A 16138-nucleotide genomic window follows, 5' to 3' on the forward strand; every position below is an offset into this window, starting at 1 on the left:
TTAGCATGTCCAATTGCAGTTTCTACAGAAAGAGTGTTTCAGAACGGCTCAATCAAATGTAAGGTTCAACTCTGTTAGTTGAATGCACAGAACAGAAAGAATTTTCACAGAATGCTACTGTGTAGTTTACATTTGAATATATTCCTTTTTCCACTATTACCCTCTTAGCGCTCCGAATGTCCACTTGCATTTTCTACAGAAATAGTGTTCAGAACTGCGCAATCAAAAGTATGGTTTAACTCTGTTAGCTTAATGAACATATCAGAAATAAGTTTCACACAATGCTTCTGTGTAGTTTTTATTTGAAGATATTATTTTTCCCAATAGAGGCCTCTTAGCGCTCAGAATGTCCAATTGCAGTTTCTACAGAAAGAGTGTTTCAGAAAGGCTCAATCAAAAGTAAGGTTCAACTCTGTTAGTTGAATGCACAGAACAGAAAGAAGTTTCATACAATGCTGCTGTGTAGTTTATATGTGAACATATTTTTTTTCCACTATTACCCACTTAGCGCTACGAATGTCCAGTTGCATTTTCTACAGACAGAGTGTTTCAAAACTGCTCAATCAAAAGTATGGTTTAACTCTGTTAGCTGAATGCTCAGATCAGAAAGAATTTTCACAGAATGCTTCTGTGTAGTTTATATTTGAATATATTCCTTTTTCCACTACTACTCTCTTAGCGCTCCAAATGTCCAGTTGCATTTTCTACAGAAAGAGTGTTCAGATCTGCTCATTCAAAAGTATGGTTTAACTCTGTTAGCTGAATGCACATATCAGAAAGAAGTTTCACAGAATGATTCTGTGTAGTTTATATTTGGAGACATTCCTTTTTCCACTATTACCCTCTTAGCGCTCCGAATCTCCACTTGCATTTTCTACAGAAAGACTGTTACAGAATGGCTCAATCAAAACTAAGGTTCAACTCTTTTAGTTGAACAAACAGAACAGAAAGAAGTTTCACACAATTCTTCTGTGTAGTTTTTATTTGTAGACATTCTTTTTCCCAATATAGGCCTCTTAGCGCTCAGAATGTCCAATTGCAGTTTCTACAGAAAGAGTGTTTCAGAACGGCTCAATCAAAAGTAAGGTTCAACTCTGTTAGTTGAATGCACAGAACAGAAAGAAGTTTCATACAATGCTTCTGTGTAGTTTATATTTGAACATATTCTTTTTTCCACTATTACCCACTTAGCGCTACGAATGTCCAGTTGCATTTTCTACAGACAGAGTGTTTCAAAACTGCTCAATCAAAAGTATGGTTTAACTCTGTTAGCTGAATGCTCAGATCAGAAAGAAGTTTCACAGAATGCTTCTGTGTAGTTTATATTTGAATATATTCCTTTTTCCACTATTACCCTCTTAGCGCTCCGAATCTCCACTTGCATTTTCTACAAAAAGAGTGTTTCATAACTGCTCAATCAAAAATATGTTTTATCTCTGTTAATTGAATTTACAGATCAGAAATAAGTTTCACCGAATGCATCTGTGTAGTTTTTATTTGAAGATATTCTTTTTCCCAATGTAGGCCTCTTAGCGCTTAGCATGTCCAATTGCAGTTTCTACAGAAAGAGTATTCAGATCTGCTCAATCAAAAGTATGGTTTAACTCTGTTAGCTGAATGCACAGATCAGAAAGAAGTTTCACAGAATGATTCTGTGTAGTTTATATTTGGAGACATTCCTTTTTCCACTATAACCCTCCTAGCGCTCCGAATCTCCACTTGCATTTTCTACAGAAAGAGTGTTTCAGAACGGCTCAATCAAAACTAAGGTTCAACTCTTTAGTTGAACCAACAGAACAGAAAGAAGTTTCACACAATTCTTCTGTGTAGTTTTTATTTGTAGACATTCTTTTTCCCAATATAGGCCTCTTAGCGCTCAGAATGTCCAATTGCAGTTTCTACAGAAAGAGTGTTTGAGAACGGCTCAATCAAAAGTAAGGTTCAACTCTGTTAGTTGAATGCACAGAACAGAGAGAAGTTTCATACAATGCTTCTGTGTAGTTTATATTTGAACATATTCTTTTTTCCACTATTACCCACTTAGCGCTATGAATGTCCAGTTGCATTTTCTACAGACAGAGTGTTTCAAAACTGCTCAATCAAAAGTATGGTTTAACCCTGTTAGCTGAATGCTCAGATCAGCAAGAAGTTTCACAGAATGCTTCTGTGTAGTTTATATTGAATATATTCCTTTTTCCACTACTACGCTCTTAGCGCTCCAAATGTCCAGTTGCATTTTCTACAGAAAGAGTGTTCAGATCTGCTCAATCAAAAGTATGGTTTAACTCTGTTAGCTGAATGCACAGATCAGAAAGAAGTTTCACAGAATGATTCTGTGTAGTTTATATTTGGAGACATTCCTTTTTCCACTAGTACCCTCTTAGCACTCCGAATATCCACTTGCATTTTCTACAGAAAGTGTTTCAGAACGGCTCAATCAAAACTAAGGTTCAAATCTTTTAGTTGAACAAACAGAACAGAAAGAAGTTTCACACAATTCTTCTGTGTAGTTTTTATTTGTAGACATCCTTTTTCCCAATATAGGCCTCTTAGCGCTCAGAATGTCCAACTGCAGTTTCTACAGAAAGAGTGTTTCAGAACGGCTCAATCAAAAGTAAGGTTCAACTCTGTTAGTTGAATGCACAGAACAGAAAGGAGTTTCAAACAATGCTTCTGTGTAGTTTATATTTGAACATATTCTTTTTTCCACTATTACCCACTTAGCGCTACGAATGTCCAGTTGCATTTTCTACAGACAGAGTGTTTCAAAACTGCTCAATCAAAAGTATGGTTTAACTCTGTTAGCTGAATGCTCAGATCAGAAAGAAGTTTCACAGAATGCTTCTGTGTAGTTTATATTTGAATATATTCCTTTTTCCACTACTACGCTCTTAGCGCTCCAAATGTCCAGTTGCATTTTCTACAGAAAGTGTGTTCAGATCTGCTCAATCAAAAGTATGGTTTAACCCTGTTAGCTGAATGCACAGATCAGAAAGAAGTTTCACCGAATGATTCTGTGTAGTTTATATTTGAAGACATTCGTTTTTCCACTATTACCCCCTTAGCGCTCCGAAACTCCACTTGCATTTTCTACAAAAAGAGTGTTTCATAACTGCTCAATCAAAAATATGTTTTATCTCTGTTAACTGAATTTACAGATCAGAAATAAGTTTCACAGAATGCATCTGTGTAGTTTTTATTTGAAGATATTCTTTTTCCCAATGTAGGCCTCTTAGCGCTTAGCATGTCCAATTGCAGTTTCTACAGAAAGAGTGTTTCAGAACGGCTCAATCAAAAGTAAGGTTCAACTCTTTTAGTTGAATGCACAGAACAGAAAGAATTTTCACAGAATGCTACTGTGTAGTTTATATTTGAATATATTCCTTTTTCCACTATTACCCTCTTAGCGCTCCGAATGTCCACTTGCATTTTCTACAGAAAGAGTGTTCAGAACTGCGCAATGAAAAGTATGGTTTAACTCTGTTAGCTTAATGAACATATCAGAAATAAGTTTCACACAATGCTTCTGTGTAGTTTTTATTTGAAGATATCATTTTTCCCAATATAGGCCTCTTAGCGCTCAGAATGTCCAATTGCAGTTTCTACAGAAAGAGTGTTTCAGAAAGGCTCAATCAAAACTAAGGTTCAACTCTGTTAGTTGAATGCACAGAACAGAAAGAAATTTCATACAATGCTTCTGTGTAGTTTATATTTGAACATATTCTTTTTTCCACTATTACCCACTTGGCGCTACGAATGTCCAGTTGCATTTTCTACAGACAGAGTGATTCAAAACTGCTCAATCAAAAGTATGGTTTAACTCTGTTAGCTGAAAGCTCAGATCAGAAAGAAGTTTCACAGAATGCTTCTGTGTAGTTTATATTTGAATATATTCCTTTTTCCACTACTACTCTCTTAGCGCTCCAAATGTCCAGTTGCATTTTCTACAGAAAGAGTGTTCAGATCTGCTCAATCAAAAGTATGGTTTAACTCTGTTAGCTGAATGCACAGATCAGAAAGAAGTTTCACAGAATGATTCTGTGTAGTTTATATTTGGAGACATTCCTTTTTCCACTATTACCCTCTTAGCGCTCCGAAACTCCACTTGCATTTTCTACAGAAAGAGTGTTTCAGAACGGCTCAATCAAAACTAAGGTTCAACTCTTTTAGTTGAACCAACAGAACAGAAAGAAGTTTCACACAATTCTTCTGTGTAGTTTTTATTTGTAGACATTCTTTTTCCCAATATAGGCCTCTTAGCGCTCAGAATGTCCAATTGCAGTTTCTACAGAAAGAGTGTTTCAGAACGGCTCAATGAAAAGTAAGGTTCAACTCTGTTAGTTGAATGCACAGAACAGAGAGAAGTTTCCTACAATGCTTCTGTGTAGTTTATATTTGAACATATTCTTTTTTCCACTATTACCCACTTAGCGCTATGAATGTCCAGTTGCATTTTCTACAGACAGAGTGTTTCAAAACTGCTCAATCAAATGTATGGTTTAACCCTGTTAGCTGAATGCTCAGATCAGCAAGAAGTTTCACTGAATGCTTCTGTGTAGTTTATATTTGAATATATTCCTTTTTCCACTACTACGCTCTTAGCGCTCCAAATGTCCAGTGGCATTTTCTACAGAAAGAGTGTTCAGATCTGCTCAATCAAAAGTATGGTTTAACTCTGTTAGCTGAATGCACAGATCAGAAAGATGTTTCACAGAATGATTCTGTGTAGTTTATATTTGGAGACATTCCTTTTTCCACTAGAACCCTCTTAGCGTTCCGAATCTCCACTTGCATTTTCTACAGAAAGAGTGTTTCAGAACGGCTCAATCAAAACTAAAGTTCAACTCTTTTAGTTGAACAAACAGAACAGAAAGAAGTTTCACACAATTCTTCTGTGTAGTTTTTATTTGTAGACATTCTTTTTCCCAATATAGGCCTCTTAGCGCTCAGAATGTCCAATTGCAGTTTCTACAGAAAGAGTGTTTCAGAACGGCTCAATCAAAAGTAAGGTTCAACTCTGTTAGTTGAATGCACAGAACAGAAAGAAGTTTCATACAATGCTTCTGTGTAGTTTATATTTGAATATATTCTTTTTTCCACTATTACCCACTTAGCGCTACGAATGTCCAGTTGCATTTTCTACCGACAGAGTGTTTCAAAACTGCTCAATCAAAAGTATGGTTTAACTCTGTTAGCTGAATGCTCAGATCAGAAAGAAGTTTCACAGAATGCTTCTGTGTAGTTTATATTTGAATATATTCCTTTTTCCACCACTTCGCTCTTAGCGCTCCAAATGTCCAGTTGCATTTTCTACACAAAGAGTGTTCAGATCTGCTCAATCAAAAGTATGGTTTAACTCTGTTAGCTGAATGCACAGATCAGAAAGAAGTTTCACAGAATGATTCTGTGTAGTTTATATTTGAAGACATTCCTTTTTCCACTATTACCCCCTTAGCGCTCCGAATCTCCACTTGCATTTTCTACAAAAAGAGTGTTTCATAACTGCTCAATCAAAAATATGTTTTATCTCTGTTAACTGAATTTACAGATCAGAAATAAGTTTCACAGAATGCATCTGTGTAGTTTTTATTTGAAGATATTCTTTTTCCCAATGTAGGCCTCTTAGCGCTTAGCATGTCCAATTGCAGTTTCTACAGAAAGAGTGTTTCACAACGGCTCAATTAAAAGTAAGGTTCAACCCTGTTAGTTGAATGCACAGAACAGAAAGAATTTTCACAGAATGCTACTGTGTAGTTTATATTTGAATATATTCCTTTTTCCACTATTACCCTCTTAGCGCTCCGAATGTCCACTTGCATTTTCTACAGAAAGAGTGTTCAGAACTGCGCAATCAAAAGTATGGTTTAACTCTGTTAGCTTAATGAACATATCAGAAATAAGTTTCACACAATGCTTCTGTGTAGTTTTTATTTGAAGATATTATTTTTCCCAATAGAGGCCTCTTAGCGCTCAGAATGTCCAATTGCAGTTTCTACAGAAAGAGTGTTTCAGAAAGGCTCAATCAAAAGTAAGGTTCAACTCTGTTAGTTGAATGCACAGAACAGAAAGAATTTTCATACAATGCTTCTGTGTAGTTTATATTTGAACATATTATTTTTTCCTCTATTACCCACTTAGCGCTACGAATGTCCAGTTGCATTTTCTACAGACAGAGTGTTTCAAAACTGCTCAATCAAAAGTATGGTTTAACTCTGTTAGCTGAATGCTCAGATCAGAAAGAAGTTTCACAGAATGCTTCTGTGTAGTTTATATTTGAATATATTCCTTTTTCCACTACTACTCTCTTAGCGCTCCAAATGTCCAGTTGCATTTTCTACAGAAAGAGTATTCAGATCTGCTCAATCAAAAGTATGGTTTAACTCTGTTAGCTGAATGCACAGATCAGAAAGAAGTTTCACAGAATGATTCTGTGTAGTTTATATTTGGAGACATTCCTTTTTCCACTATAACCCTCCTAGCGCTCCGAATCTCCACTTGCATTTTCTACAGAAAGAGTGTTTCAGAACGGCTCAATCAAAACTAAGGTTCAACTCTTTAGTTGAACCAACAGAACAGAAAGAAGTTTCACACAATTCTTCTGTGTAGTTTTTATTTGTAGACATTCTTTTTCCCAATATAGGCCTCTTAGCGCTCAGAATGTCCAATTGCAGTTTCTACAGAAAGAGTGTTTGAGAACGGCTCAATCAAAAGTAAGGTTCAACTCTGTTAGTTGAATGCACAGAACAGAGAGAAGTTTCATACAATGCTTCTGTGTAGTTTATATTTGAACATATTCTTTTTTCCACTATTACCCACTTAGCGCTATGAATGTCCAGTTGCATTTTCTACAGACAGAGTGTTTCAAAACTGCTCAATCAAAAGTATGGTTTAACCCTGTTAGCTGAATGCTCAGATCAGCAAGAAGTTTCACAGAATGCTTCTGTGTAGTTTATATTGAATATATTCCTTTTTCCACTACTACGCTCTTAGCGCTCCAAATGTCCAGTTGCATTTTCTACAGAAAGAGTGTTCAGATCTGCTCAATCAAAAGTATGGTTTAACTCTGTTAGCTGAATGCACAGATCAGAAAGAAGTTTCACAGAATGATTCTGTGTAGTTTATATTTGGAGACATTCCTTTTTCCACTAGTACCCTCTTAGCACTCCGAATATCCACTTGCATTTTCTACAGAAAGTGTTTCAGAACGGCTCAATCAAAACTAAGGTTCAAATCTTTTAGTTGAACAAACAGAACAGAAAGAAGTTTCACACAATTCTTCTGTGTAGTTTTTATTTGTAGACATCCTTTTTCCCAATATAGGCCTCTTAGCGCTCAGAATGTCCAACTGCAGTTTCTACAGAAAGAGTGTTTCAGAACGGCTCAATCAAAAGTAAGGTTCAACTCTGTTAGTTGAATGCACAGAACAGAAAGGAGTTTCAAACAATGCTTCTGTGTAGTTTATATTTGAACATATTCTTTTTTCCACTATTACCCACTTAGCGCTACGAATGTCCAGTTGCATTTTCTACAGACAGAGTGTTTCAAAACTGCTCAATCAAAAGTATGGTTTAACTCTGTTAGCTGAATGCTCAGATCAGAAAGAAGTTTCACAGAATGCTTCTGTGTAGTTTATATTTGAATATATTCCTTTTTCCACTACTACGCTCTTAGCGCTCCAAATGTCCAGTTGCATTTTCTACAGAAAGTGTGTTCAGATCTGCTCAATCAAAAGTATGGTTTAACCCTGTTAGCTGAATGCACAGATCAGAAAGAAGTTTCACCGAATGATTCTGTGTAGTTTATATTTGAAGACATTCGTTTTTCCACTATTACCCCCTTAGCGCTCCGAAACTCCACTTGCATTTTCTACAAAAAGAGTGTTTCATAACTGCTCAATCAAAAATATGTTTTATCTCTGTTAACTGAATTTACAGATCAGAAATAAGTTTCACAGAATGCATCTGTGTAGTTTTTATTTGAAGATATTCTTTTTCCCAATGTAGGCCTCTTAGCGCTTAGCATGTCCAATTGCAGTTTCTACAGAAAGAGTGTTTCAGAACGGCTCAATCAAAAGTAAGGTTCAACTCTGTTAGTTGAATGCACAGAACAGAAAGAATTTTCACAGAATGCTACTGTGTAGTTTATATTTGAATATATTCCTTTTTCCACTATTACCCTCTTAGCGCTCCGAATGTCCACTTGCATTTTCTACAGAAAGAGTGTTCAGAACTGCGCAATGAAAAGTATGGTTTAACTCTGTTAGCTTAATGAACATATCAGAAATAAGTTTCATACAATGCTTCTGTGTAGTTTTTATTTGAAGATATCATTTTTCCCAATATAGGCCTCTTAGCGCTCAGAATGTCCAATTGCAGTTTCTACAGAAAGAGTGTTTCAGAAAGGCTCAATCAAAACTAAGGTTCAACTCTGTTAGTTGAATGCACAGAACAGAAAGAAATTTCATACAATGCTTCTGTGTAGTTTATATTTGAACATATTCTTTTTTCCACTATTACCCACTTGGCGCTACGAATGTCCAGTTGCATTTTCTACAGACAGAGTGATTCAAAACTGCTCAATCAAAAGTATGGTTTAACTCTGTTAGCTGAAAGCTCAGATCAGAAAGAAGTTTCACAGAATGCTTCTGTGTAGTTTATATTTGAATATATTCCTTTTTCCACTACTACTCTCTTAGCGCTCCAAATGTCCAGTTGCATTTTCTACAGAAAGAGTGTTCAGATCTGCTCAATCAAAAGTATGGTTTAACTCTGTTAGCTGAATGCACAGATCAGAAAGAAGTTTCACAGAATGATTCTGTGTAGTTTATATTTGGAGACATTCCTTTTTCCACTATTACCCTCTTAGCGCTCCGAAACTCCACTTGCATTTTCTACAGAAAGAGTGTTTCAGAACGGCTCAATCAAAACTAAGGTTCAACTCTTTTAGTTGAACCAACAGAACAGAAAGAAGTTTCACACAATTCTTCTGTGTAGTTTTTATTTGTAGACATTCTTTTTCCCAATATAGGCCTCTTAGCGCTCAGAATGTCCAATTGCAGTTTCTACAGAAAGAGTGTTTCAGAACGGCTCAATGAAAAGTAAGGTTCAACTCTGTTAGTTGAATGCACAGAACAGAGAGAAGTTTCCTACAATGCTTCTGTGTAGTTTATATTTGAACATATTCTTTTTTCCACTATTACCCACTTAGCGCTATGAATGTCCAGTTGCATTTTCTACAGACAGAGTGTTTCAAAACTGCTCAATCAAATGTATGGTTTAACCCTGTTAGCTGAATGCTCAGATCAGCAAGAAGTTTCACTGAATGCTTCTGTGTAGTTTATATTTGAATATATTCCTTTTTCCACTACTACGCTCTTAGCGCTCCAAATGTCCAGTGGCATTTTCTACAGAAAGAGTGTTCAGATCTGCTCAATCAAAAGTATGGTTTAACTCTGTTAGCTGAATGCACAGATCAGAAAGATGTTTCACAGAATGATTCTGTGTAGTTTATATTTGGAGACATTCCTTTTTCCACTAGAACCCTCTTAGCGTTCCGAATCTCCACTTGCATTTTCTACAGAAAGAGTGTTTCAGAACGGCTCAATCAAAACTAAAGTTCAACTCTTTTAGTTGAACAAACAGAACAGAAAGAAGTTTCACACAATTCTTCTGTGTAGTTTTTATTTGTAGACATTCCTTTTCCCAATATAGGCCTCTTAGCGCTCAGAATGTCCAATTGCAGTTTCTACAGAAAGAGTGTTTCAGAACGGCTCAATCAAAAGTAAGGTTCAACTCTGTTAGTTGAATGCACAGAACAGAAAGAAGTTTCATACAATGCTTCTGTGTAGTTTATATTTGAATATATTCTTTTTTCCACTATTACCCACTTAGCGCTACGAATGTCCAGTTGCATTTTCTACCGACAGAGTGTTTCAAAACTGCTCAATCAAAAGTATGGTTTAACTCTGTTAGCTGAATGCTCAGATCAGAAAGAAGTTTCACAGAATGCTTCTGTGTAGTTTATATTTGAATATATTCTTTTTCCACTACTACGCTCTTAGCGCTCCAAATGTCCAGTTGCATTTTCTACACAAAGAGTGTTCAGATCTGCTCAATCAAAAGTATGGTTTAACTCTGTTAGCTGAATGCACAGATCAGAAAGAAGTTTCCCCGAATGATTCTGTGTAGTTTATATTTGAAGACATTCGTTTTTCCACTATTACCCCCTTAGCGCTCCGAAACTCCACTTGCATTTTCTACAAAAAGAGTGTTTCATAACTGCTCAATCAAAAATATGTTTTATCTCTGTTAACTGAATTTACAGATCAGAAATAAGTTTCACAGAATGCATCTGTGTAGTTTTTATTTGAAGATATTTTTTTTCCCAATGTAGGCCTCTTAGCGCTTAGCATGTCCAATTGCAGTTTCTACAGAAAGAGTGTTTCAGAACGGCTCAATCAAAAGTAAGGTTCAACTCTGTTAGTTGAATGCACAGAACAGAAAGAATTTTCACAGAATGCTACTGTGTAGTTTATATTTGAATATATTCCTTTTTCCACTATTACCCTCTTAGCGCTCCGAATGTCCACTTGCATTTTCTACAGAAAGAGTGTTCAGAACTGCGCAATCAAAAGTATGGTTTAACTCTGTTAGCTTAATGAACATATCAGAAATAAGTTTCACACAATGCTTCTGTGTAGTTTTTATTTGAAGATATCATTTTTCCCAATATAGGCCTCTTAGCGCTCAGAATGTCCAATTGCAGTTTCTACAGAAAGAGTGTTTCAGAAAGGCTCAATCAAAACTAAGGTTCAACTCTGTTAGTTGAATGCACAGAACAGAAAGAAATTTCATACAATGCTTCTGTGTAGTTTATATTTGAACATATTCTTTTTTCCACTATTACCCACTTGGCGCTACGAATGTCCAGTTGCATTTTCTACAGACAGAGTGATTCAAAACTGCTCAATCAAAAGTATGGTTTAACTCTGTTAGCTGAAAGCTCAGATCAGAAAGAAGTTTCACAGAATGCTTCTGTGTAGTTTATATTTGAATATATTCCTTTTTCCACTACTACTCTCTTAGCGCTCCAAATGTCCAGTTGCATTTTCTACAGAAAGAGTGTTCAGATCTGCTCAATCAAAAGTATGGTTTAACTCTGTTAGCTGAATGCACAGATCAGAAAGAAGTTTCACAGAATGATTCTGTGTAGTTTATATTTGGAGACATTCCTTTTTCCACTATTACCCTCTTAGCGCTCCGAAACTCCACTTGCATTTTCTACAGAAAGAGTGTTTCAGAACGGCTCAATCAAAACTAAGGTTCAACTCTTTTAGTTGAACCAACAGAACAGAAAGAAGTTTCACACAATTCTTCTGTGTAGTTTTTATTTGTAGACATTCTTTTTCCCAATATAGGCCTCTTAGCGCTCAGAATGTCCAATTGCAGTTTCTACAGAAAGAGTGTTTCAGAACGGCTCAATGAAAAGTAAGGTTCAACTCTGTTAGTTGAATGCACAGAACAGAGAGAAGTTTCCTACAATGCTTCTGTGTAGTTTATATTTGAACATATTCTTTTTTCCACTATTACCCACTTAGCGCTATGAATGTCCAGTTGCATTTTCTACAGACAGAGTGTTTCAAAACTGCTCAATCAAATGTATGGTTTAACCCTGTTAGCTGAATGCTCAGATCAGCAAGAAGTTTCACTGAATGCTTCTGTGTAGTTTATATTTGAATATATTCCTTTTTCCACTACTACGCTCTTAGCGCTCCAAATGTCCAGTGGCATTTTCTACAGAAAGAGTGTTCAGATCTGCTCAATCAAAAGTATGGTTTAACTCTGTTAGCTGAATGCACAGATCAGAAAGATGTTTCACAGAATGATTCTGTGTAGTTTATATTTGGAGACATTCCTTTTTCCACTAGAACCCTCTTAGCGCTCCGAATCTCCACTTGCATTTTCTACAGAAAGAGTGTTTCAGAACGGCTCAATCAAAACTAAAGTTCAACTCTTTTAGTTGAACAAACAGAACAGAAAGAAGTTTCACACAATTCTTCTGTGTAGTTTTTATTTGTAGACATTCTTTTTCCCAATATAGGCCTCTTAGCGCTCAGAATGTCCAATTGCAGTTTCTACAGAAAGAGTGTTTCAGAACGGCTCAATCAAAAGTAAGGTTCAACTCTGTTAGTTGAATGCACAGAACAGAAAGAAGTTTCATACAATGCTTCTGTGTAGTTTATATTTGAATATATTCTTTTTTCCACTATTACCCACTTAGCGCTACGAATGTCCAGTTGCATTTTCTACCGACAGAGTGTTTCAAAACTGCTCAATCAAAAGTATGGTTTAACTCTGTTAGCTGAATGCTCAGATCAGAAAGAAGTTTCACAGAATGCTTCTGTGTAGTTTATATTTGAATATATTCCTTTTTCCACTACTACGCTCTTAGCGCTCCAAATGTCCAGTTGCATTTTCTACACAAAGAGTGTTCAGATCTGCTCAATCAAAAGTATGGTTTAACTCTGTTAGCTGAATGCACAGATCAGAAAGAAGTTTCCCCGAATGATTCTGTGTAGTTTATATTTGAAGACATTCCTTTTTCCACTATTACCCCCTTAGCGCTCCGAATCTCCACTTGCATTTTCTACAAAAAGAGTGTTTCATAACTGCTCAATCAAAAATATGTTTTATCTCTGATAACTGAATTTACAGATCAGAAATAAGTTTCACAGAATGCATCTGTGTAGTTTTTATTTGAAGATATTCTTTTTCCCAATGTAGGCCTCTTAGCGCTTAGCATGTCCAATTGCAGTTTCTACAGAAAGAGTGTTTCACAACGGCTCAATTAAACGTAAGGTTCAACTCTGTTAGTTGAATGCACTGAACAGAAAGAATTTTCACAGAATGCTACTGTGTAGTTTATATTTGAATATATTCCTTTTTCCACTATTACCCTCTTAGCGCTCCGAATGTCCACTTGCATTTTCTACAGAAAGAGTGTTCAGAACTGCGCAATCAAAAGTATGGTTTAACTCTGTTAGCTTAATGAACATATCAGAAATAAGTTTCACACAATTCTTCTGTGTAGTTTTTATTTGAAGATATTATTTTTCCCAATAGAGGCCTCTTAGCGCTCAGAATGTCCAATTGCAGTTTCTACAGAAAGAGTGTTTCAGAAAGGCTCAATCAAAAGTAAGGTTCAACTCTGTTAGTTGAATGCACAGAACAGAAAGAAGTTTCATACAATGCTTCTGTGTAGTTTATATTTGAATATATTCCTTTTTCCACTACTACTCTCTTAGCGCTCCAAATGTCCAGTTGCATTTTCTACAGAAAGAGTGTTCAGATCTGCTCAATCAAAAGTATGGTTTAACTCTGTTAGCTGAATGCACAGATCAGAAAGAAGTTTCACAGAGTGATTCTGTGTAGTTTATATTTGGAGACATTCCTTTTTCCACTATTACCCTCTTAGCGCTCCGAATCTCCACTTGCATTTTCTACAGAAAGAGTGTTTCAGAACGGCTCAATCAAAACTAAGGTTCAACTCTTTTAGTTGAACCAACAGAACAGAAAGAAGTTTCACAAAATTCTTCTGTGTAGTTTTTATTTGTAGACATTCTTTTTCCCAATATAGGCCTCTTAGCGCTCAGAATGTCCAATTGCAGTTTCTACAGAAAGAGTGTTTCAGAACGGCTCAATCAAAAGTAAGGTTCAACTCTGTTAGTTGAATGCACAGAACAGAAAGAAATTTCATACAATGCTTCTGTGTAGTTTATATTTGAACATATTCTTTTTTCCACTCTTACCCACTTAGGGCTACGAATGTCCAGTTGCATTTTCTACAGACAGAGTGTTTCAAAACTGCTCAATCAAAAGTATGTTTTAACTCTGTTAGCTGAATGCTCAGATCAGAAAGAAGTTTCACAGAATGCTTCTGTGTAGTTTATATTTGAATATATTCCTTTTTCCACTACTACTCTCTTAGCGCTCCAAATGTCCAGTTGCATTTTCTACAGAAAGAGTATTCAGATCTGCTCAATCAAAAGTATGGTTTAACTCTGTTAGCTGAATGCACAGATCAGAAAGAAGTTTCACAGAATGATTCTGTGTAGTTTATATTTGGAGACATTCCTTTTTCCACTATAACCCTCCTAGCGCTCCGAATCTCCACTTGCATTTTCTACAGAAAGAGTGTTTCAGAACGGCTCAATCAAAACTAAGGTTCAACTCTTTAGTTGAACCAACAGAACAGAAAGAAGTTTCACACAATTCTTCTGTGTAGTTTTTATTTGTAGACATTCTTTTTCCCAATAAAGGCCTCTTAGCGCTCAGAATGTCCAATTGCAGTTTCTACAGAAAGAGTGTTTGAGAACGGCTCAATCAAAAGTAAGGTTCATCTCTGTTAGTTGAATGCACAGAACAGAGAGAAGTTTCATAAAATGCTTCTGTGTAGTTTATATTTGAACATATTCTTTTTTCCACTATTACCCCCTTAGCGCTATGAATGTCCAGTTGCATTTTCTACAGACAGAGTGTTTCAAAACTGCTCAATCAAAAGTATGGTTTAACCCTGTTAGCTGAATGCTCAGATCAGCAAGAAGTTTCACAGAATGCTTCTGTGTAGTTTATATTGAATATATTCCTTTTTCCACTACTACGCTCTTAGCGCTCCAAATGTCCAGTTGCATTTTCTACAGAAAGAGTGTTCAGATCTGCTCAATCAAAAGTATGGTTTAACTCTGTTAGCTGAATGCACAGATCAGAAAGAAGTTTCACAGAATGATTCTGTGTAGTTTATATTTGGAGACATTCCTTTTTCCACTAGTACCCTCTTAGCACTCCGAATATCCACTTGCATTTTCTACAGAAAGAGTGTTTCAGAACGGCTCAATCAAAACTAAGGTTCAAATCTTTTAGTTGAACAAACAGAACAGAAAGAAGTTTCACACAATTCTTCTGTGTAGTTTTTATTTGTAGACATCCTTTTTCCCAATATAGGCCTCTTAGCGCTCAGAATGTCCAACTGCAGTTTCTACAGAAAGAGTGTTTCAGAACGGCTCAATCAAAAGTAAGGTTCAACTCTGTTAGTTGAATGCACAGAACAGAAAGGAGTTTCAAACAATGCTTCTGTGTAGTTTATATTTGAACATATTCTTTTTTCCACTATTACCCACTTAGCGCTACGAATGTCCAGTTGCATTTTCTACAGACAGAGTGTTTCAAAACTGCTCAATCAAAAGTATGGTTTAACTCTGTTAGCTGAATGCTCAGATCAGAAAGAAGTTTCACAGAATGCTTCTGTGTAGTTTATATTTGAATATATTCCTTTTTCCACTACTACGCTCTTAGCGCTCCAAATGTCCAGTTGCATTTTCTACAGAAAGTGTGTTCAGATCTGCTCAATCAAAAGTATGGTTTAACCCTGTTAGCTGAATGCACAGATCAGAAAGAAGTTTCACCGAATGATTCTGTGTAGTTTATATTTGAAGACATTCGTTTTTCCACTATTACCCCCTTAGCGCTCCGAAACTCCACTTGCATTTTCTACAAAAAGAGTGTTTCATAACTGCTCAATCAAAAATATGTTTTATCTCTGTTAACTGAATTTACAGATCAGAAATAAGTTTCACAGAATGCATCTGTGTAGTTTTTATTTGAAGATATTCTTTTTCCCAATATAGGCCTCTTAGCGCTTAGCATGTCCAATTGCAGTTTCTACAGAAAGAGTGTTTCAGAACGGCTCAATCAAAAGTAAGGTTCAACTCTGTTAGTTGAATGCACAGAACAGAAAGAATTTTCACAGAATGCTACTGTGTAGTTTATATTTGAATATATTCCTTTTTCCACTATTACCCTCTTAGCGCTCCGAATGTCCACTTGCATTTTCTACAGAAAGAGTGTTCAGAACTGCGCAATCAAAAGTATGGTTTAACTCTGTTAGCTTAATGAACATATCAGAAATAAGTTTCACACAATGCTTCTGTGTAGTTTTTATTTGAAGATATCATTTTTCCCAATATAGGCCTCTTAGCGCTCAGAATGTCCAATTGCAGTTTCTACAGAAAGAGTGTTTCAGAAAGGCTCAATCAAAACTAAGGTTCAACTCTGTTAGTTGAATGCACAGAACAGAAAGAAAT

This window comes from Symphalangus syndactylus, chromosome 20 (assembly GCF_028878055.3).
Source record: "Symphalangus syndactylus isolate Jambi chromosome 20, NHGRI_mSymSyn1-v2.1_pri, whole genome shotgun sequence".
Taxonomy (NCBI): Eukaryota; Metazoa; Chordata; class Mammalia; order Primates; family Hylobatidae; genus Symphalangus; species Symphalangus syndactylus.